At 42.9% G+C, this 21,302-nt stretch overlaps 1 long non-coding RNA gene and 3 other non-coding genes across 4 annotated transcripts; all 4 read right to left on the bottom strand.

Moving 5' to 3' along the window:
- Nucleotides 1–851: 851 nt before the first annotated feature.
- Nucleotides 852–6,889, bottom strand: LOC120694140. Its single transcript, XR_005683338.1, has 2 exons — nt 1,335–6,889; nt 852–1,246 (listed from the first exon to the last, which is right to left on the bottom strand). It is a non-coding gene; the product is annotated as an uncharacterized LOC120694140 (long non-coding RNA).
- Nucleotides 6,887–6,960, bottom strand: TRNAW-CCA. Its single transcript has one exon. It is a non-coding gene; the product is annotated as a tRNA-Trp (tRNA).
- A 142-nt stretch (nt 6,961–7,102) lies between these two features.
- On the bottom strand, nt 7,103–7,176 carry TRNAP-UGG. Its single transcript has one exon. It is a non-coding gene; the product is annotated as a tRNA-Pro (tRNA).
- Nucleotides 7,177–9,907: 2,731 nt separating this feature from the next.
- Nucleotides 9,908–9,980, bottom strand: TRNAK-UUU. Its single transcript has one exon. It is a non-coding gene; the product is annotated as a tRNA-Lys (tRNA).
- Between the last annotated feature and the right edge of the window lie 11,322 nt (nt 9,981–21,302).

Here is a 21,302-nt window from a genome sequence, read left to right on the forward strand (position 1 = left end):
GAGCAAGTTGTTGCCGGATTGGATAGGAGAAGTGAAACAAAGCCACGAAGGAGACTCATTAGCTGAAGAAGTTAAGAAGAGCATTAGTGAAGCGAGAGGAGGACAAGATGGTTGGGAAGAGGAGGAAGGGGTATTAAGGAAAAAAGGGAGGCTTTATTTTATGTGGGGACCGCTGGAAATGCAAGAGCCAGGTAGCCAACAACATAGATTTGCCACGGTCTAGGTTCCAACTCGATTGATCGGCTTCCTTTAGCTTTGTTACGGCATGTGTAGAACCATTCGTAGTAGCGTACGTTCCCTACGTTAATTGATAGCGCTAGGTGATCATCGACAGCTCGGGCTAGGCCACGGCTCGACACATCCTCCGATAGTCCCTTTTCTCGGCTTAAAACCAATACGAATTGGAATCCCCTATCCCTTGCGCCATTTCCATTTAAGCTTTGGGAAGGACTAGTACGCTATGTTGGTTTACTCCCTTCAGGGGTGCTTTTACGCGTATAAAACATGTATCATGAGCTAAAGCGAATATCTTCCTACGACTAACGCTTGAGCGATTCCTCTACTACCGAAGCGAGGGAGGGAAGAGCGAGTACTATCTTTCGGATTTTCTAGTTGTATACCACCAACTCGTATATGTAGTGGTTTCTCTCGCCGCCGCCCTCTTCATTTCCTGCTGATAGCATTGGGAACAAAGCCAAGCTCAGAGAAGAGCTTAAAACCAGGATTACCCCAAATCCTACGCCCTCCGGGGGCACGGGCCAGGGAAATAAGGATTCTGGTTCGAAGAGAGAATGTTGTTTTTTCTGTGTCTATAATCTAGTTATGTTCACAGATATTCACAAACTTCAATATAGTTTGGTGAAAAGCCGGCACCTTCAAAATTATTCTTCTTGTACAACAATAGTGTACGATGGGTGGGTTGTTTTGCCGGCACCCGCATAAACCCACCGCGAAGAAAAATAGAGTAGATGAATTTATCGCTCATCCTCTATCCTTATCCGATCTGCAATTGATTGTATACCATTGACACAGCAAAAGATCAAGATGGAGAATCTTTTTTAATCTAATATCTCAATTCTTGTTTCTTTATGAGTAGTTGAGCTCACAAATAATAGATAAGATTATTTCACTTAATAGATAAGATTATGTTTTCATATATTGAAATAGAGCAAGCAAACCCTCTCTCTTCTTTCTTGTTCCTACTGGTTTGCGCCATGTGGTGGTATTGCCTCTTCTTCTTTAGATCCTGAAAAAACGAAAATAAGTAAGAAGGAGCAGTAGTAGGAAGACTTAAGTGACTTCGTTCATTTACGTTGAGATAGACGAGTAACTACCTTCTTATATTTTCGTTTCTACGGTGGGCAGCCTCCACAATGAGCGCTTGCTGCTCTTGGAGCAGCGCCTTCTTCCTGTTTTCCAGACTGCGGGTTTGTTCCCGAATATGAAGCAGATGACCTAGTATCACACCTTCATTGTAGATAGGCATCTGCCCCCAGAAGTTCTCCAAAAGTGCCCTCTTCTCGTTTTCTATATTTTAAATTTGTTGACTAATTATCGCGAGTCTTGCTGCGATCCCCATTTCACTCTTTCTTGTCCCGCAAAATAGAGAGTGCACCGAAGCTTCTATTTATAGGCGAGCTTATGCTGTAGCAGAATAATTTTTTATTAGAAGTCCTTTTTTTAATAGACTTACACATAGATATTTTGCCCAGAATGAATGGTGGAACTCCCGCACTCCATTAGTGCGAAAAAGAATGAATCCCTTGAGTCCGGTCCCCCCGGGGTATCATATACGCCGCTTAATCCCGATCACATCCTGAGGCAATAATAGAGCGAATAATGAAAAGAGTACTCCACCACGAGCAGCGAAAGCACGCTCAGCCAATCCTCACTCGACAGCACCGTCCTTGCTTAGGAAAAAAGCCGAACCACTCGCAGATAGAGAGAGAAAAGAAATGAAAATGCATTGAATCGATCTTTTGTTACGGACGATATTACTTTCAAAGAAATGAGACAAGAACGAACATAGGAAAGAATAGGCGTAGGCTTGTAGGGCCCGGCGGGAAGACGCGCCTTTTGTGTCCCTTGAAGTGATGGATTTGCGGGTTATTAATAATATTGTATGTATATAATTTTGAATTCAACTTAATATCCGGATTAGGACGACGAGAAAGAAGAAACCTGATCTGTAAGGAAAAGAACCTACTGTACGAATAAGAAGACCCACAAATCCAAACATATCATCCAACTCCAGGTCTTCCAAATTACCATGCCAGACTGGTCCCGGCATAGGAAAGGTTTTCATAACAATTGGACTTACCCAGCCAACCCTACCCTAATTTCATACCCTGCGGTTTTCGTTCCTCTATTGATATTTCCTTCCTCTCCTTACGTCGAGCGACTGTCGTTCCCGATGCCAACTCCTTGCTTTTAGTTGACGTTAGTAACAATAGAATACCTTTTACCGTTCATCAAGTGAACGTAGCCCTTTCGTAATCTATGCCCCTTTATTCTTAAGTGGGGGAATCCTCTTAAAGCCGGTGATCGAGTGAGTAAGTCCGCCAGGAAGCTAGTTCTTTAGGGCTTAAATGAATAGCCATCGCTGTTAAGAACAACCGATGCCTTATGTGTATTGGATCCGCTCTTCTGTTAGCATGAACACATGAATGAGATTCTATTCCTCTTCCTTATTCAGCCATAATATCACCCCCCACCCTCACCTACCCCCCAACCTAGGTGCGGAAGTCAAATCAATCCTTGTTTGTACATCGCTGAACTTACATACCCGGGCCCGGCTCAACATTCTTTTAAAACAATCGAATAACGGCTTTTCCATGACTTGGCCATTCAATCTTGTGAACTAATCGAGACCGAAATTGGATAAAGAGATACAAAAGGAGAGGAATACCCAATCGATGAAAGAACATGAAACCCTTCTGTTTCTATAGAGGTACAGGAAACGGTTGGGGGCAATAAAGTAGGTGAAGTGGTTGGATTTTGCGAGCTGTTCCAACCACTGCTGGATGTGACTCCAAGAGCCGAACGAGAATGAATACCACACAGAAGAGTCAAGACCGGGCTCCCTAATAGAATGTTTAACCGATCCATTCCGGATCGATCGAATTGGTACGGAAGTTGTAACATGGGAAAAGCACAGAAAACACGACTTATTTGAATAACCCGGTGACCTACCAATTGTAGAAGTAGGATTTTTGGCAAGCAATAAGCACTTAAATAATACAATTCGAGTGTACCAGATTCTTTATCATTTCGAAGAAAAGGTTCGGGAGGAAAGGGAAACAACAGAGAGATCCGAATCGAACCTAAATGGGAATGACATGAAAAATCTTTTTCAAAACCTATCATTAAGGGCGTGACGACGATATACGAGAGGAATAAAAAAAAACTCGTGATTGGTGTGGAGGGGAAGATCTGCTTATGAAATTGTTCAAGAAAGAGTCGTCTCATTTCCTTACTTCTTCGTTCTTTCGAATTCATTCACTTCGACGGCTGGCGCTACGCTAGCTTTGCATGATTAGCTCCGACAGAACAGGTACTGCATTTCCTTAGTTGGATCCGCTCTTTCTCTCTCGTGCAGTTGTTGCTTCCGGCTATTTATTCAGTCGTCAATCAGCATTGATCCGGGTAGTTAGTCAGTCTCTCTCTTTTTTCCCGTCCTTCTCTATCTATGAAATTCCTAATTAAGGGAGTTCGCTTTCCAATATCTAAATGTTCATGCAAAGCTACAAACGAAATGCAAGAACTGTAACGCAGAAGTCACACAGTATGCTGATCGTTCTGAAATGATAAAAAGTATGGGATTTCATAAGAGATTCATACATAGAGATCTAAACTCATGGAAGGGCCCGGCCAGCAAACGAGATCTCTTACATCCAAAGGACCATGCCAATCGAAGATGAACCATTCACCGAGCCGAGTATGTGCAAGACAAGACACGGCTAGATAAGTAAAATAGAAGATATTGCTTTTACACGAGCAACTCTTTTCTTCATGTAGGTACAGCCCACTTTTCCTTTGATGAAATGCGAACACAAACTTCAGGCATCCAAGAAAGAAGTAAAGATCGAAATCGAAGCATTGTCATTGGGTTGAAGATCAATTCATATCGACAAGACTTTCCATTCATCTTTTTGTTGATATTTGGATTCCGTTTTCAAATAAAGTCATCTTGTAGTTTGAAATCACCTTTAGAATCATCAGCCTCTGTCCCTACACTGACTCACTTATCCGGGGTCGATCCTCACTACGGTCCTTTATTTCGAAACGAGGATAGGTCTCTCGCGGGACGAGGTGTAGATTGAGAAGAAAGATGAGCGTATGGTCCATACTCACTCGGGTTCAAACTTATTTTGCAGGGAGAAATGGGTACATGCCTGTAGATCTTCTTCTCACAGCGAGCACTTGATTACGGAGCCTGATTCTATATATTATTTGTGGATTATTAAAGAATAGAATCTATCTTTTTCTTCAAATCATAGTGGGAATCCTATTACCGATACCTAAACGTTTTCTTTGTCGAAACAGAAGAAAGGAGGGAAATTGGATAACCGACGACACGAGTTTCCCGTTCAACGTTCCGCTTCGCTCCACTGTTAGATAGGCAATTCAATAGTTACCGACGAAAGGAGTTCCCCTTCTCTTGGCCAATTGACGTTCTGCTTCAATAAGTCATGACCTTCACTCTCCTCAAGTGAGGAGGGCATATTGTTTGACCAACGAAAGCCTCACTAGTTCCTTCTTCCCGTTCACTATTCCCGTAGCCTGATACGAGTTATTTAGTTCGTGTCTCCTTGTTCTTGGGAAGAACCGAAGGTTCATTCGCGGCACTCGTAGACATAGTTGTATTTCCTCTTCTTTCCCTAAAAAGCTAATAAATCCAAAAAAGAGAAAAGCAGAAGCGAAAGCTCGAGTCGAAGAGTGGAGGTCGCTCGGTAACTCGAGTCGATCAGTCCCATTCATTCTTGCCCGAAACAAGTGGGCTATTCATTCCGGTGCCACCTTTGTTCAATCGAGTCCATGTTCTCTATTTCCCAAAACCCATTCGTTCACCGACCCGTGGACCAGAGGTTGCTTGCTTGGAATTGGGCTTTCTAGCTTTCTTTAGTACAATCTTTTTGCGAGAGCAACCCCGGGTTCGTTCCTAAGACTACACTCACAGCTTTCTCTGTTCATGTTCCGGCATAGGGGATCTAGTGGTAGGATAGGGGACAGAGCTTTAGGACTGCAGTAAACCTCATATGCGCGTGGCTCATCATAAGACCTTAGCCTGATGTCCTACCCAAAGACTTCAAAGGTAGTCACAGGACAACCTTTCCTAGTTCTAACTTCCAAACCTATAACTTGGTTTGCTTGCCTGCTTCCTATCTGACCTATCAATCAAAGAAATGTTCTAGTTCCGCGATACGAGCTTGACTGTCGCTCTGAGACAGTAGATTTCTTGGTTGGGGGTCCCTTTATCAAAGGCTCCCTTCCCTACTGATCATACAACAAATGAACGTGGTTAGAAAGATGGCACATCGATCTTCTGTACACCCTGTTCGTGCTGCGGAACGAAGAAAATCCGCCTTCCTTGGAAAAATCATTCCTGACTCCGAAGTCTCAAAGGAGACTTGGGTGGCGCCTTCTGAAGAGCCCTTCATTCTGCGACTCAGATAGGCTAGGATTCGTGTCTCAGCCGGAAGGGGTCGTAGGACTGACTCAGACAAAGCGTTAGAAGTACGATCTCCGAATCTATAAGCTTTGGCCTGCCTTCTTCCCTTATCTAATCTCTTAGGTAATAAGAAAGTGATGTTAATTGTCACGCTAAGGAGCTGACCAGTGACATTTCTGTCTCAATTGAAGTCAACCTTACTATACTCGCTTGTAGGAGATCATCGCTCAGAAGGGCGTTCTTTCGCTAGAAAAACAAAAGTTTGAAAGATCACCCACGAAAAGAAAAGAAAAGAAAAGGTCAGAACTCTCGATCTAGCCCCACTTTCTATAGCTATTTATCGACATGTTGTTTCGAATGTCCTTGAAAAGGCCTACACACATACCCTGCCACTCGATGTAGGTTTTGCCAGCGATGTGTAGTGGATTTGTTCAGTAGAGATGGGTAAAGCGCACAAGTATTGGAAGGAAAGTTTAACCCTTCTTAAAGGATAAAAAGTATGTATTGAACTATGATTTGAATTCCTTTCTTATTAGTTTCCAAGTGAAAAATGTTCATTGCCTTGATCAGAGCCTTTAAGCCTTTTAGAAGCGAGCATTTCCGCTGCTTCTATTTTTCCTAAAGCTAATGAACCGAATGGAAGAGACTCACTTATTCAAAATAAGAAAGAAGGAACCAACAAAAAAAAAGAATTGTTCCAACCTCGGCTCGGGGTCTGTCTGGAAATGGAAAATAGTTCTCTCTCTCATCTGGTCTCGCCACAGTGACAAGAAAAACAAGTGAATAATTGGAATAGAACGCAATCGTCAACCAAAATAGGGTAGGATGTATTATAAAAGAAAGCCTTGCCTCACTCGCAAGTGAGGACCTCACCCCTCCTTCCTCATTTATTGAGAATGGAAAAAGACAATGTTCATTGCTTCCTCAAAACAAGAGTTCCACGGGCGGTTTTTCATAAACCTCTTTAAGCAAGGCAAGGCGATTCATGAAGGATTCCTCTCCTCTAGTTGGTCTATTAGACTATTATTACTATAAGGTCCCCTAAAACAGGCATACCCATAAAGGAAGGCAAGGGAAAATGGACGGAGATTGGTCAGTGGTCTCCTCTCCTGGTCGAGTATTTCTGTTCTTTTCTTTGATTTGGGTTAAGAACAGTAGTCGGACATTCCACTTTGTTAAGTTCTTTTTTTTTATTCGACATAACAAGAACAGAATCACGCTCTGTAGGATTTGAACCTACGACATTGGGTTTTGGAGACCCACGTTCTACCGAACTGAACTAAGAGCGCTTTCTTACGACAGGAGATAAAGCTGTAAAGAAAAGGATGATTTTTGTACCGCATGCATATAGAAAAATGAAACTCTGAATTTTGTCCAATTTGAATCGATCTCAATTGATCCCTCGTTACTGCCCATAGGAGAAGTAATAGGTAGGGATGACAGGATTTGAACCCGTGACATTTTGTACCCAAAACAAACGCGCTACCAAGCTGCGCTACATCCCTTTTCCAAATTGTTGTACAGTGTCATTGTACAAAACCCCTGTCTTGTTTTCCACATCGTAATTTTATCCTCCATCTATATACAACTTTCTTGTCATTTCTTCTTTTTGGTTTCATATAATAAATTATATACATCTGAAACCCAACCTAACGTATAAAGAAAGAATATTTATCGGTAATGCTCAGGAAGAAAGAAGGGGTCATCTTTTTGTTTTTTATTCCACCCTTATGTACCCTTCTTTGCATTTTTTCTAAAGCCTGTTCAACCTCATATCACCTAGAACAAGTCATGGACTTCTTCAATGAAAGAAAGTCTCATGGAAACGTTTTCAACGAAATAAGAACCATACAAAATAGATTTCTTGATCTTTTTTTTTTCGGAAAACTTTTTTATTCGCTGTTTTTTCTTTTATCCTAAAGATATGCAGAACGAGTGTATTATGAAATGTTCGTTGTCTAGCTTTGCATACATCGCGACTTAATCGTTTAGTGGTTATCGATGAAATTACTTCACCATAGAGAAAATATTATGGAAGTTTATATATATATATATTATTGGTTGCTTTTGTTTATGTCCAATTGGAAAAGTTGATCTTATAAATTCATATGTGTAGCCTAAAGTACATAACTTGTGTTCCTCCCTAGTTCTTGCAAAGCCACCTAATCAAGCCTCACCTCATTTTTAGTTAGAACATGTTCATCATGTTCAGCTGAAAGCAAACTAAAAAAGAAATTGGTTTACTATACTATACTATACTATTAGTAACACATATACTTTTTTACCTTAGCTCTTTATTTATTGTTCATTGAGCAGTTCAAATGCTTTGAGTGCTTATCAGATAAGAGGGATCAATATTCTTCATTCGTTTATTTTTTTAATGAAAAATTTCATTCAAATCCATTCTTTCTCATAACTTGAGAATATGTACAGCGCAGAACAGAAAAGAAGGCAGATTTGATGAGTTGTAGGGGCGGACCCACTTCCACTGATTTCTTTCGGGAAGGTTCTATAAGGGAAGAAGAATCTGAGCTGTGACCTGGTAACCTTGATTTCTTTCGGAACGTCATTACGAGAGTAACAAAGAAAGAATAACGTAGATAGGAAGGAGCGAGCCCCAAGGATAATGAATTGGTATGCCGGGTGCTTACTTGAGCAAGAAGCCAAGTCATCGATAATCAAAGAAAGGTGTGAGTGAACGAGCCCAACTTTCCGATTCAGACTCCTTTCCACTTTCAACAAATAGAGAAATCTCCGCTAGGCTAGCAGTGGGTAACCAACGTAGTGCCCCATTCGTTCCATGACATCCAATCTGTTCTCCTCGGATTCCAATCCAATCTCCCAATCAGTGATAAATAGACGGTCGGATGAGATCTCGAACGTTGTCCCTACCTACTGAGGAATAAAAAGTGTACGTAGAAAAAGAGAGTGTTGGAAATGCATCGAGGAGAACTTACCTTGTGAGTCACTACTCCGGCACTGGGCTGGAATACTACTAGCGAGGCTTATAGGCGGCTAGTTCTTAAAGAAATCTGTCAGCTATAACCTAGCCTATTGAATCTGGTACGCCCGAAGCACGAAACTAGATAGGTAGCCCTACCTACGACTAGAAAAGTATCGTATTTTTTTCTTCCAGTAAATCTTCAACTCATTCCTTCCATTATTGAATATCATTTTTAGTGTATTTTCCCTCTCAAAAAAGGTTTCACCCTCACTTCACTGAACTTATTGGAAATGCCCAGGACAGAGTTCATTCACTTGCCCAGCTGCCCTACTCCTCATAGTTGATCCGAATTTCTATCCCTGATTGAGTCAATCAGGAAGAGGAAGACTTGATAAAAGATGAAAAGAAAGGATTGATTACCTTTTTAAGTCAAGAAAAGAAAGGAAAGGGCTATTTATGTAGATGAAGTTTCAGATTCTTGGATGAGCGGAACATCTTTGAGACAAATCATCTCTACCCGGGTACATAGCTTCATCCAAACCATGGATCCACGAATTGTTGACTCGCTCTAGAAAAGAGCTTCGTAGTTGGGAGCTCTGAACCGATGATCGATATGGTTTCCTAGGATGAGAACTATGGTTTACTACTTTACAATAAGAAAGTTGTTTTATCTTTATTTAACTATTTTAGGTCTTTTGCCTAGTCTGAATTTCCCCTTCTTCTATTTTATTTGATCAAGATGGATAGCAAAAAAGCATGAATAGGCCTACTGGGATGGAAGGAGAGAAGGACTGAACGAGAAAAGGAAATACCTCTTTGTTTACCTTGGAATGAATTGCTCAACTACTTAGGTAACGAAACGTTCATCTACGATCTTTCTTATTCTTAAGAAAAGATAGGACTGTACGGCAGTTCTCGTTAGTAGATTCGCAAAACAGAAGAAGAAGTTCACTCTGACTTGCGCACTACAAAAAGGCAGCCAACGACTTCGGACGTACTCCGTCTTTCGAGCCTCTGTTTAGCTTCAAAAGATAAGGCGCTAGTACAACGAACGCAGCTTTGGTGCGTCCCACCCCAACTAACTAGTGCTTGACTTGACTTTCCCCCGCGCCCTATCCAATGAATAAGGAGAAGGCCGGCCTATCAATGACCGAGCCAGTCTGATCTCCTTTATACTTACCTAAAACAACGAGCGAAGTCGAGATGTTGATGAGAAAGGGGCGAGTCTCAAGGCCAAAGAGTGCTCTTTGAAGGCTACTATGCATCCTTACGAATACAAGAGTGGTTTTTTTTGGGTATAGCAGGACTTGAACCTGCGACCATTAGGTTAAAAGCCCAATGCTCTACCAACTGAGCTATACACCCGATTTTACAAGAAGGCTTGGTGCGGAAAAGAAAAGAGGGTGGCCTGGCCCCTTTTCTTCTTATCATATCACAAGGGCGCGGCTCTGTATGGGGCTCGTACTGCGGAGCAAGTCTGGGAGTCCTTTCCACTCATTGAGGATTCTATCTAAAAAAGAAGGTCAACGGGGGAGACTACAGTAGCTCGAACTCAGACTATCTACGAAAAAGGTAAAGTCGTCTTTCCTAGGGTTCGACCGAAAGGAGCAGTGTTCTATGGTTTGACGTTGTGGAGGTCCAGCACTCTTCTAAACGAAGAAAGAGGGGATTCGCGCTACCCCCTACTCCTACAGAAGATCGATTGGCGCGAACTTCCGATCGATTCCTTATTCATTGTTGCCGACCCTTACATCATCATAAAGAGAATCAAGATATCCCAAGAAACCCTGCTAGGGATGAATGACTAGCGCTCAAGAACAAGCAAGGGATGAGCGCACGGGAGCGACGTTGCTTGTTGCTTTATTATCACATTAGAGAAGCGGAACCTCCAAGCTCAGACATCTCGAACTCAGAAACTACCCTTCTATCCCACCCTGCTCCTCCGGCATCGGAAGCAGAACTACCTGACCGAAGGGAGATAGACAGGAAGGGAAGACGGTCATACAAAGGCCGAATAAAGCTCTCTTGAAGCAGCATCTGAATAGACCTAGAGTCACTCAGTACATACGAACCCTTGAATAAATAAGAATTGAGAAGTATGAAATGTGGGCATCATAACAAAAAAAGAAAAAGACCGAACCTGTAAGACTAATGTCTACTTATTTATACCTTTGAGAGGTCCACTTAGACTATTATGATTTTCTCTTTAGCTACGTAGGTTATATAAGATTCCATTCAATCTAACAAGCGGACTGGACTACCTTCGGCTACCACAAGATATTTAGAAACCAAAGAAGCTGAGCCTACTTTACGCACTTAAGGCAGCAGCAGATGATGAAGAAATGGGCGGTAGATGATAATGAGAAAGGGCGCCCCTTGGCATTTCCTGTGGGGGAGTCTGATTGATCCAATCACGACGAATGATGTCAACCCCCTCTTTTGCGCCTAACTTGACTCTGATTCCCCCACTATGAGAGCTGATCCAGGGGCTAGTTCGGCTACAGAATGGAATTTACGAAAGTCTTTCCGACTCAATGTATTGCCCTTTGGGACCAGGATCTGACGAGGAAGTGAGAGAGGGGACACCAAACATAGGTGCGTACCATTGCCCCAATCCAATGGACTATGTCATACAGGGAGGAACCCATGGAGGTTGGGACAGAAAGAAAGCAGGTTTTGCTTCTGCTTCCTTCGAGCTCCCACAGCAGTCTAGAAGTCTTCCCCAGGGCGCTAAGCGAGAATTTCTGCCAATAACTCAGGACGTGGGGGAGCAAGTTTCGAACCCGACACATCCACTGCACGATCCTTTTCAGCTGTAGTTCCGGGATTGGATTTACAAGGGGGCGGGAATTCTTTGTTAGCTTTAGGCTAGCAATCCGGTTCAAAGCCAGATTGGCCCACTTATTCGAATATAAAGAAGAGGAAGACAAACTAGCCAAGAGACAGAAAAAGGTAGAGACCAACCACCGAAACAAGGGAGTAAGGGCTAGGGGTATATGGGCCAAGAAAGGTCCGATGTATCGGTCAGCTATACCTAATCCTTCACTTAAAAACGCATCACACCCTTTGTAGGTTCAAGCCGAAGTCAAGCATGATCACCTACTGCAAACTCCAAATATCGTGGTCGGCGTACCTGGTCCTGAGCTTCTTTTAATCTAGAATAAGTTTTATCTTCTCGGCACTCTCCTTCATCTTCTGTGGCCCCGTCGGTCGGTACGTGCCAACCCCAACAAATCGGGGTACGACAAAGGTTCCCGTAGAGTGCATCGAAAGGTGCCATTCCGATGGCTAGAGTGATAGCAGTTGTTGTAAGCAAACTCGGCTAATGTATCTCTATGCCAATTTAGTAGGCCTGCACATTGATGCTCTTCGGGCCGATTGTATGGGATGTGTTCTGGTGTACAGTGGGAGATGCAAGGATATCGATTGAAGTTTGATTTGTTGGCCATGGAGTTGGGAGCATATGATGTAGTCCTAGGAGTAGACTGGATGAGGAAATTCCCTATTATTTCAATAAGTCTTTCCGTTGGTTGTAACTAATCACGTACCCGCGGCAGCGGAATTCCTTTTACCTAACCATGATTGCAGTAGAGATAAACAACGTTGGGCCTGCCTGCTTGTTCAGCACCACCCATTCCCATGGGAATATATGGGTTTTTCGGTCCAGTGGGAGGCTAATTTTCCTTGGAAGGTCATTTTCCCAACCAATAAGTATTGGGCTCCCAAGTAAACAAAGCGAAGGATAAAGTAACCAACATGTTGCGGAGCAGCCAAGTAAACCAAGAAATGACTCAAGTAATCCAAGGGCAGAGCAACGTAATCCAACGGAGGGGCTACGTGATCCAACAGAAGAGCTACGTAAACAAGGAACACATGAACCTGCTAAGGATCCATTCCACCTGCCAAGTAGACCAATCACAAGAGCTCGGGCCAAGAAATTCAATGAAGTAATCCATATCCATATGCTGATTCAGCAAGCCAAGCAAGCAAGAGGATGCGCATTAGCGCAACGGCTTTCGCGCTAGTTGCTCAATCCGTTGCTTGTTTGGAGTTGGTATTCCAAGTTTCTTGAATAACCTAGCTGTCCTCGCCAATGGGATTCTGTGTAATCCTACGGTCTACATGGTGTAGGTAAAGGGCCAATAAAAAGTCGCTAATTAGTGGCACTGAAGTATGCACCCGGCGTGTAAACTTCTTCTTTTTATTTACCAATGTCGCTATCCGACTGATCATCCTTTGAGACCACAGAGAACATCAGAGAGAAAGATACGTCACCTCAATTTACACCCTAACTTATATGAGTCGGCTAGAAACTCAAGGCCTGGCCTTTTGTGGGAGAATGCGGAGTCCTTCCCAAAATCGCCTGGATCAAGTCAGGAATGGTTTCGTGTTCAAACTGCAGGACATGGTAGTAAGTAAGGATCGAAAAGGAAATGTCCGATAACTACAAGAAGCCCCAATACAATAATCGATGGTATAATTGCACTGGAGTAGAAGAAACCATAATAATGTTATGAGCGTTGGTTTGTCATTCATTCAACAATAGGTCTGAGAGTTGTAAGTAGTCATTTTGTCAGAATCCAACCATAAGAATAAAACCTGGATAAGAATAAGAGTGCGTGGATAAAATTTCATGTTCGGTTGGAGCCGTTGGTTGGAAATTTTCATAGCATTCCTACGCCTCGTTCTTCATCAGCTTGGAAAGCATCAATTACAGGGTCTGTCAGCTTCTCTTCATGAATCCATGGAGTGCCACCATCACCATTATTGCATCCCCGGAGCCTGTTGCGAAGAGCTTGCAAAGCTGCCAAGGTTGCCTGAATAGAATAGGAGCTCCGCGTTCTTTACTAGCTATTCGTGCGTATCTGTGAGTTGCCTATGACTTCTTTCTAGTCCTATGCCTTTTCTTGATGACCGATCTCTTCTTTCTGTCTCTCACAACCCTAGACCATGCTATACGGGCCGCCCCGGCTACCCCTTCATGCACTTAACCTAGTATCTTCTCCACACTCTCGTTCATTTCTATTATTTGCTTTTCAAGGAATACCTTGTGACTTACCTGTCCTCTCGTAAATACATACTCACAAAGGTCTACACCCCTATTCGCTTACCACCGGTATAAATCTTTCTACTAGCAAGAAAAAGCCTATACTTCTTATTCAATACGCATACCTCTTGTCAAAAAACTAGTTTAGCGGTTACTTCTTTCTATCTCGGTTATCCCTTGGATACTATTAGAATGTTGACTACAGGGAATTCCAGCTATCCCTTTCCAACAACTAGACAACTTCGGTGCATCTATACTTTTTGACCGTAACTGATATACTTTACCTATTCCTAACAAGCCAACTTTACCTATTAAAAAATACTACTTTCAAACCTATTCTTGAAAACTACTCAACCTACTTGTTTCGTTATGCTATAGCCACCTAATAAAGGGAAGATTCCTATCATCAGAAGAACTGGATTGAACTGTTTTAAGTTCTTGCTTTCCAACCGTAACTCCTTGATACACCACCTTTCTTACCCGGCTTTCTGAATAGGGGCGGACTCCACTACTTGTTTGGTAAAGCATGCCGAGCAACACTTCCCTACTTTCTCTTTGATCTAGATTCCCTCTCTTCTTCTGCACCTTCTCTTCTTCCCAATTCCTGGAATCCTGCTTGTTTTAAAAGATAAAGCCTGCTATTTGAATAGTTGGTTTGAGCATTTGTTTCAATAGTTGATACCCCTGTAGTGCTTCTATTAGAGTAGGTGGGTAGCAGATCACCATCATGTTTGATCAATTTAGTACCGGCATTGCTTCATCCATTCTTTCCTGGGCACCGGTAATCCCAAGAACGGAAATCCCAAGAACAGCTACCTAGCTTAGGGCTCCTTCCTTGCTACGAAAACGGATTCCTCTACGGGATTCGGCTCCAATTGATCGGCCGAAGACACCTATTCCTATACGAATACCGGGATTCGGCTTCCTACGAAACATACGAAACATAATATCGTACGAAACATACGTTTTACGAATTAACGGGTTACCTGTAGCGAGCGATCCTTTCCTACAAGGCACGGCCCCGGGATAGCGATAGCGAATGAAACAAATTCAATATTGGTATACCACCACATGGGAACACCACTGGTTGAGGAAATGCTGGGAAAATCAATAGAATCCGCCTTTTATCTTCGCCTTTTATCAGATCCTTCTCCCTTTATGTAAAAGAAAGAAGGCATTTAGGATATGAGATTTTTACTTTCCGGAGGTATTTACTACAGGGCTTCGCTCCTCAACTGAAAAGCAAAGAGCTAAATTGCAATCCTTGGCACTGCTGCAGCAGAGTTGACCTGGTTACTGTCTCGAAAGGCTTGTATTGTTTTTCAAATAGGTTGGTATACTACTCTTGACATTAAACTACCAGACATCACCTCAAGGGGGTTTACGCGGGGGTGCTTCCGTTCATCGATAGACTTTCCTACGAGACACGAGCGAATATACGTACGCCAATACCTACGATTCCTAGCCAAAGGAATGAAATAGCAATTGTTCTTCGAATCCTCTTCGGGTGGCTGTGCTCAAAGTGAATATGCGCATGTTTCGGCTAAAACCAATACTTGCTTTTGATAATGAAATAGCCGAGGACAGGCTGTCTCGGAAGTCAGTGCTTTCATGACATTCCAACTGGTTAACACTATCTTCTTCTTTTTCAGGAATTGGTATATCGATCAAGTGGAATATGATATATGTGCAAATATGTCAACATCACTGGAATCAGCATAAGATTTGGATTCCATCAACTTGAACCTCTCTATCTTTTTCTTCTGTTCTTTTAAGCTTCAATAGCTGGAATCTTTCCATTCGTAGTAGTTATGAGCTCCTGCTTAAGGTTCTGGGCTACGAATTCCTTCCTTGGTCCCTTCCTTCGCTAGCCCTATTCCTAAACCTATTCCTTGCATACGAGCGAGGCCCACGCAAATACTACGTACGATTCGTAGTCCTACGTACGATATTAAATAAAAACTACGATTGATTCCCACGAGCTAAAGGTCAATACGAGCGTTGCACTAGCGAAATCTAAAGGATTTGTATCCCCTCCTGCTTGTAGTATTGTATTGTCATCCGAGAAATTATCTAGTTGTAGGCGGAGACAAGCATCGGCTTCCGTTAAAAGAAAAGGTGGGTACGGTTTTCCTATCCTCGCCCTCGGCAAAGCAAAGCAGACAAGGGCCGAGAAGAGCACGGCAATGCGGAAGTCAACGAAGCGAAGTCCGGAAGTACGGTTCAATTTCCTACTGGAGGTAAGGCCCGGGACAAAGGTTTTGATAAGTCAATAGTAGTAGTTGTTGCTTTCTCGGCTATTCCAATAGAAATGATTGAAATTCTCGTATAGTAGTAGACGGCAGTAGATCCTACAACGGTAAGGTTTTCAACGGCAACTTCGATTGCGCCCCATCTCTACTTCGATAAAAAGGTTCTATCCTCGGATTCGCAATAGCGACAAAGAAAAAGGAAGGGGCGGGTCCGATTAGACGATCATCCTCATCCGAATCAGAATTATCTACTTGAACAGATTCAATGTGTTCATCATGGGAAATGAGATGTTGTTGTTTAGCAGGCTGATCCCTTTCTTCGATAAACTGCTCCTCGGATTCAACTGCTGCGTATATGACCTTAGTATCAGGCACTGCGAAATCCTCTACGGAAACAACGGTACTTCCGAATCCTAATCCAAAAAGGCACCTGCTCCTAAAGCAATTATCGTAAATAGAGGTACGGCCCCCCAGCGCTAAATCGGATTTATCGGAAGGATTGCTTGATCGAAAGGAAGGATTGGTTGGCAAAACAGCTTTAGCGATGACCAGGATTCGTACTATTCCTACGAAGCGAGGGACGAGCGAGGCCTAGGATTAGGAATTGGAATCCCCACATGCATAGAAGGGTACGGCCCTTTCCCCACAGTCACGGCACCTCGGCCGAAGACACCTATTCCCTTTCTTTCCAACAAGGGCACGGCTCAAATCAATTAAATAATACTATTCCTCGGCAAATCAATTATCCAGTTGTAGATACGGTACGGCTAAGCCAATTGATCTTCTCCTCGGCTCCACAGAAGAAGTCAGTAGTGAATCAAAGAACTCATGCATGTAATCAGTGACTAGGGATCGATCAATCGGATGCAACCGAGCCATACATCCAGAATTGGAAAAGGGATGATGCAAGAGCAGCGGAAGGTGACTTAGCAACATCTGTCATTTCCTATAGAAAGGAAGGAAAGGATCTCTCTTCTGTCTAGACGAAAGATCTCATTTTTGCTACCGCTCTCCCTCTTATGAGTCTCTGTCAGCCGTTGTTTAGTAGCTTTCAACGCGAGTTCAGTCATTCTCTTATATACTGAAAAGTACGAACTGACTTAAAGCACGAACATGAAGGAAAGGCAGAATTCTAAACATCTTGAATCGGATTCTCTCTTCTCAGAGAGCTTGAGAGTGAAATGAGTGGGCCGGCCAAAGAAGACCACTATGGAAGTGAAAGGGGAGGGCAAGAGCGGTTCGAAGGTCAATGAAATGGGTGAAGTTCCCCTGTCAAATAGGGACCGACCCATGTTCAATCACTGAAGTGTGGTTGAGTGAGATGATCCGCAACAAATGATTTGTCATTGTCTCTAAATCACTGAATGAATTCGTTTTTTATTTTTATATGAGAACTAGAGAGTTCACTAGCGCAGTCAAAGGAGTTGAATTTCTCGTGAACTTCTGCCGGTTGAATCAAATGTGTTTGTTCAGCTTATAGTACGCCTTCCTTCTTCTTTACTGAACCTATGGACTTCTTCCACTTAGCAGCTTCCGCACGAAGTCTTCCTCGGGAATGGTTGATCTTGGAATTTCATCGAGTCACGCGCGCTCCTGAAAAGGGGTCAGGAAAGGAAGAGAGCATTACGAATTGCCGATTTTTTTAGTTAGGTTTGAGTTAGGAGTTAGAGTTTTTCCCCGGAAGTGGCAGCTGTTTATTAAGTAGAGTCGGTTGCTGTTCTTGCTAGTGGCCAAGCCAGGAAAGCAAGGGGGAAGCTAATACACGGTGAACTGCTTTAGGAATTCATACCATACTAGTCAAAGGCTTAGCTTAATAGCCGAATTAGCCGAGACTACCCTGAAAAGTAAGCAAGGAGAAGAATGAATTACGTAGGATACTGGCTACTTGAAATCGGTCGTGAAAGATTGAAGCTTGCTTTGAAGGAAGAAAAGAGGGTGCTAGATTCTATGCCCTAGAAGCTCTTAGAAGAGAATATATGAAAAGAATAAGAATCTTTTCATTTTGGAATTGATAAGCGCAATAGCCATAGCCGTAGGGTCAATCCCCAGACCAGGCCATAACCATAAATGGCGATGAGAGAAAAGCTATTTCTTTCTGCCAGCCTACTTCCCAAGGGTGGGAAGAATCCTGTTCACGACAACGACTCCGCTCTTTGTTGAGTGGGTAATTTCCTTTTCTTTAAAAGAATAGATTCTAGATTACTAGTCTTAGCGGAAGAGGAGCTCCTAGCGATCCCCCGCTTTTTTACTTCTTTCTCTCTTTCCTTGGAAAGAACAGTTGTTTATTAAGGCCTAGCTTTTGCTTTTATAGAAAAGACTTTGAAAGTGGAAAATAGTAGGAAACTAAATCATGTGTTACTATCATGGAATTGCTTTGACTGAAGTTGGCCACATACATAGCTATGCCAATCTGCGTAGGGCTAGAAGTCATTTCCTCTAGCAAGAGAGGCCTCGTGCACAGTGATGTTGATTCTCCCCATTTGAGAATTCTTGTCAAATCAGAAAAGGAATGTTGTTATATACTTGTTCTGTCAAAAACGAGTTTCAATGAAACGTTTCAATCTTCCGAAACTAGGCTTTGCTGAGACAGAACATGTCCACCGTCTCAGAGATCGCGAACTCATATTATCTATACCATTTTGATTTGAGTAGAACGTTCTTATTTAAACATTAGCTCTTGTTGTATTGGAATTTGGCCTTAGGTGCTTCGGCTTAACGATAACAGCTTGACAGGAGAGGAGTGTTCCCTTCTGCTTTGCAAGTCTGCAGAGGAAAGACAATGCTCAATCAGAAAAGGAAAACATTTGATAGGGAAGTAGCAGATTGGATAGGAGAAAACTTGTGAAAGGAAGGAAAGGGCTTCGTAGTAAATAATTAGTGGATCTACATCCCAATCACTTATCATGACAGTTCGGTGTCATTTTGTTTGTCGTCATTTTCCAAACATTCGAGGTCTTAGTTGCAAGTATGAGAAATGTTGGTTTTGGTTAATAAAAATAAAACATTCAGGACTGGATATTATTTGACAAATAAGCCTTTACTTAATTCACGCTCTGCCCTCAAAGTAAAGTAAAGTGCCAATTTAAAAGCGAACAGCTAGAAGCTCCCGCATCAGAAGCTAGAATTGACGCCACGGCACAAGGCATCGCCTCCATGCTATGTGCACACGGCCCCGAAGTGGAATGGCTAATTTGCACAATCTGGGAAGCCCGGCCTTCTCCCTCTCAGTTCCTCCGCAATCGACTTACCAGAAATCGTCGTGGCAACTCCACTTCAACCCCCCACTCTTTCCCGGTGCCTATACTTAGCCCTTTGAAAAGTCTTCCAGTACCTCCCGCGTGGCAGCCCGTCAGAAGCATGCCTCATAAGAATCTTTGTGGCGACGGTCGAAGCCTCAGACGAACCTTCCCAATAGAGGCCTCCACAGAACACTCTAAAAAGTCAAAGGGGAGCATGTGGTCAACCACCAAGAATCTACCCGTGGCCGAGCTTCGTACCATGATCAATTCACTCTCTCTCGAATCTTCCGCTTCCATGGCGCTTCTAGATTGTTCTTTCTTGTGTTGACCGTCTCTGAAAAGCTCGGTATGGTTCACTACATTCCAGCACTCTTTAGGCGATAGGGTTCTTCTTTCTCTATTTGAGAAGGGGGATCTGTCTAACTCGCACTATGTTTAACCCATTGACTTCGAAGTGGTCCTACTCTCTTCTATCTCCGAATCCATTTGCGTCCAGCAGAATCGATCATCGTTCCCCCACGACCAAGACCCAATTCAATATCTTAATAGGAAGAATGTCTTGATCCGGAAATGATCGTATATCTATCATTTGTGTTGATCTGGAATCGAGATTGGAATGCCTTGCTCTGCCTAATCGTGAATAGTATATGCCTCATCCCGCTAGCCATATCTCTACCGTCTTATTGATCGAAAGCTATGGATACTTATTTCTTTTCTTGATGATTGAAAAGCTAGTTTGAATTCGTTGATCTGCCGATACCGGGCCCCATTTCACTGGCCTGCGAGCTTGTGTATTACTTTGCAAATGATAGTTAAGGGCCGCGTATCTCTTTTATTTACTTCTGTTGATGTCTCGAACTGCTTAGCGGTTAGTTAAGGATAGCCATGCTATTGTCCATTCCGTCTAGCCGCAATTGTCCAATTATAGTACAGTGTCAGTTAGGACTGGCCCGCATTGGGAATTCATAGCCAAATAGAGCAAAGCAATAGGCAAGATCAGGAAAAGCTTGATTCGTGGCATCTGACTAGGTAAAGTCTCGGGCGAGATATGCTTGAACTTATAACGTTGTCTCGGGTGTATAAGATTTCTTAGAGTCTTTGTATCCATACGTATGAGCACGAGCCTTTTTCCTCGTTTTGTAGTAAAAGAAATACGAGGATTTCCGTTTCTAGCTACTTTATCTTTGGGACGTGGGCACTCATCGTTCTGGTTATTCGTCGGGGTGGTCCGGTTAGACCAAAAGAAGCCATGGTAATAGTGGAAGAGGATAGTAAGCCTATGACTCCGCCGCTAACCGGGAGAGTGAGTAAGTAATTCCCTTGTATGTATGGAATAGTACCACCGTGTTGTAGGCAAAGCAGTCCGGTATATTTCATGAAAAGTAAGTTCGCGTGCCGCCTATAGTAAGAATGGAATTATAAGTCGTGAAAAGTCTTAATTAGAAGAAAACTTGACAAATGACGTGATAGAGTTACGTAAGTACCCCTATTTCTATCTCCTCGTGCCCTTTCTTGTAGTAGTTGGTCTACCTTCTAATCCCTTTTTTCAAGAGCTAGAGATTGGATTTCCAATCCCAGGTTTCCAGGCGGGAATAAAGGTATATTTCAAGCCCACGCTCTAACCAATCAGTAGTTCCCCAGGAGTAGGAGTCCTTGCTAAATCAGCAAATAGCTAGAGTAAGGGAAGAAAGGAGAGAACCTTTAAAAAAGAGGGAAAGAAAGAAGAGCGGAAACTAGAACTGGAATAAAGCAATTCACGAAGAGTACCTAAAGCCATATGTCTTCACCCTGCTTCTTTTTCTCCTTGTCTTTTGCTGAGCTAGGCCCTGAGTCTCTTGTGTGGGGAGTAGAGAGAGTTGCTTACTATACGAAAAGTCCACTAGTATGGATTGATCACTAGCCCTTACTATCAGTCACTGATTCAAGAACGAATACCGATACAACCCTTCAGTTAGGACGCTAAACAGTAATGGCTCATCATTCAGTAAAGTCGCAAAACAGCAATGTGCCCTCCTTCTAACTAGTAATAGCCTTGGGCCTTTTACAAGATCACAGTGGGAAGAGTCCCGGCCTATCTTCAGACCACGAGTGGCGGACTCTGTTATGAACCCTGAGATAATTGTCTAAATTAAGACATGGTGTCTCGCAA

Source organism: Panicum virgatum, unplaced genomic scaffold, assembly GCF_016808335.1.
Source record: "Panicum virgatum strain AP13 unplaced genomic scaffold, P.virgatum_v5 scaffold_3553, whole genome shotgun sequence".
In the NCBI taxonomy this organism is placed as follows: domain Eukaryota; kingdom Viridiplantae; phylum Streptophyta; class Magnoliopsida; order Poales; family Poaceae; genus Panicum; species Panicum virgatum.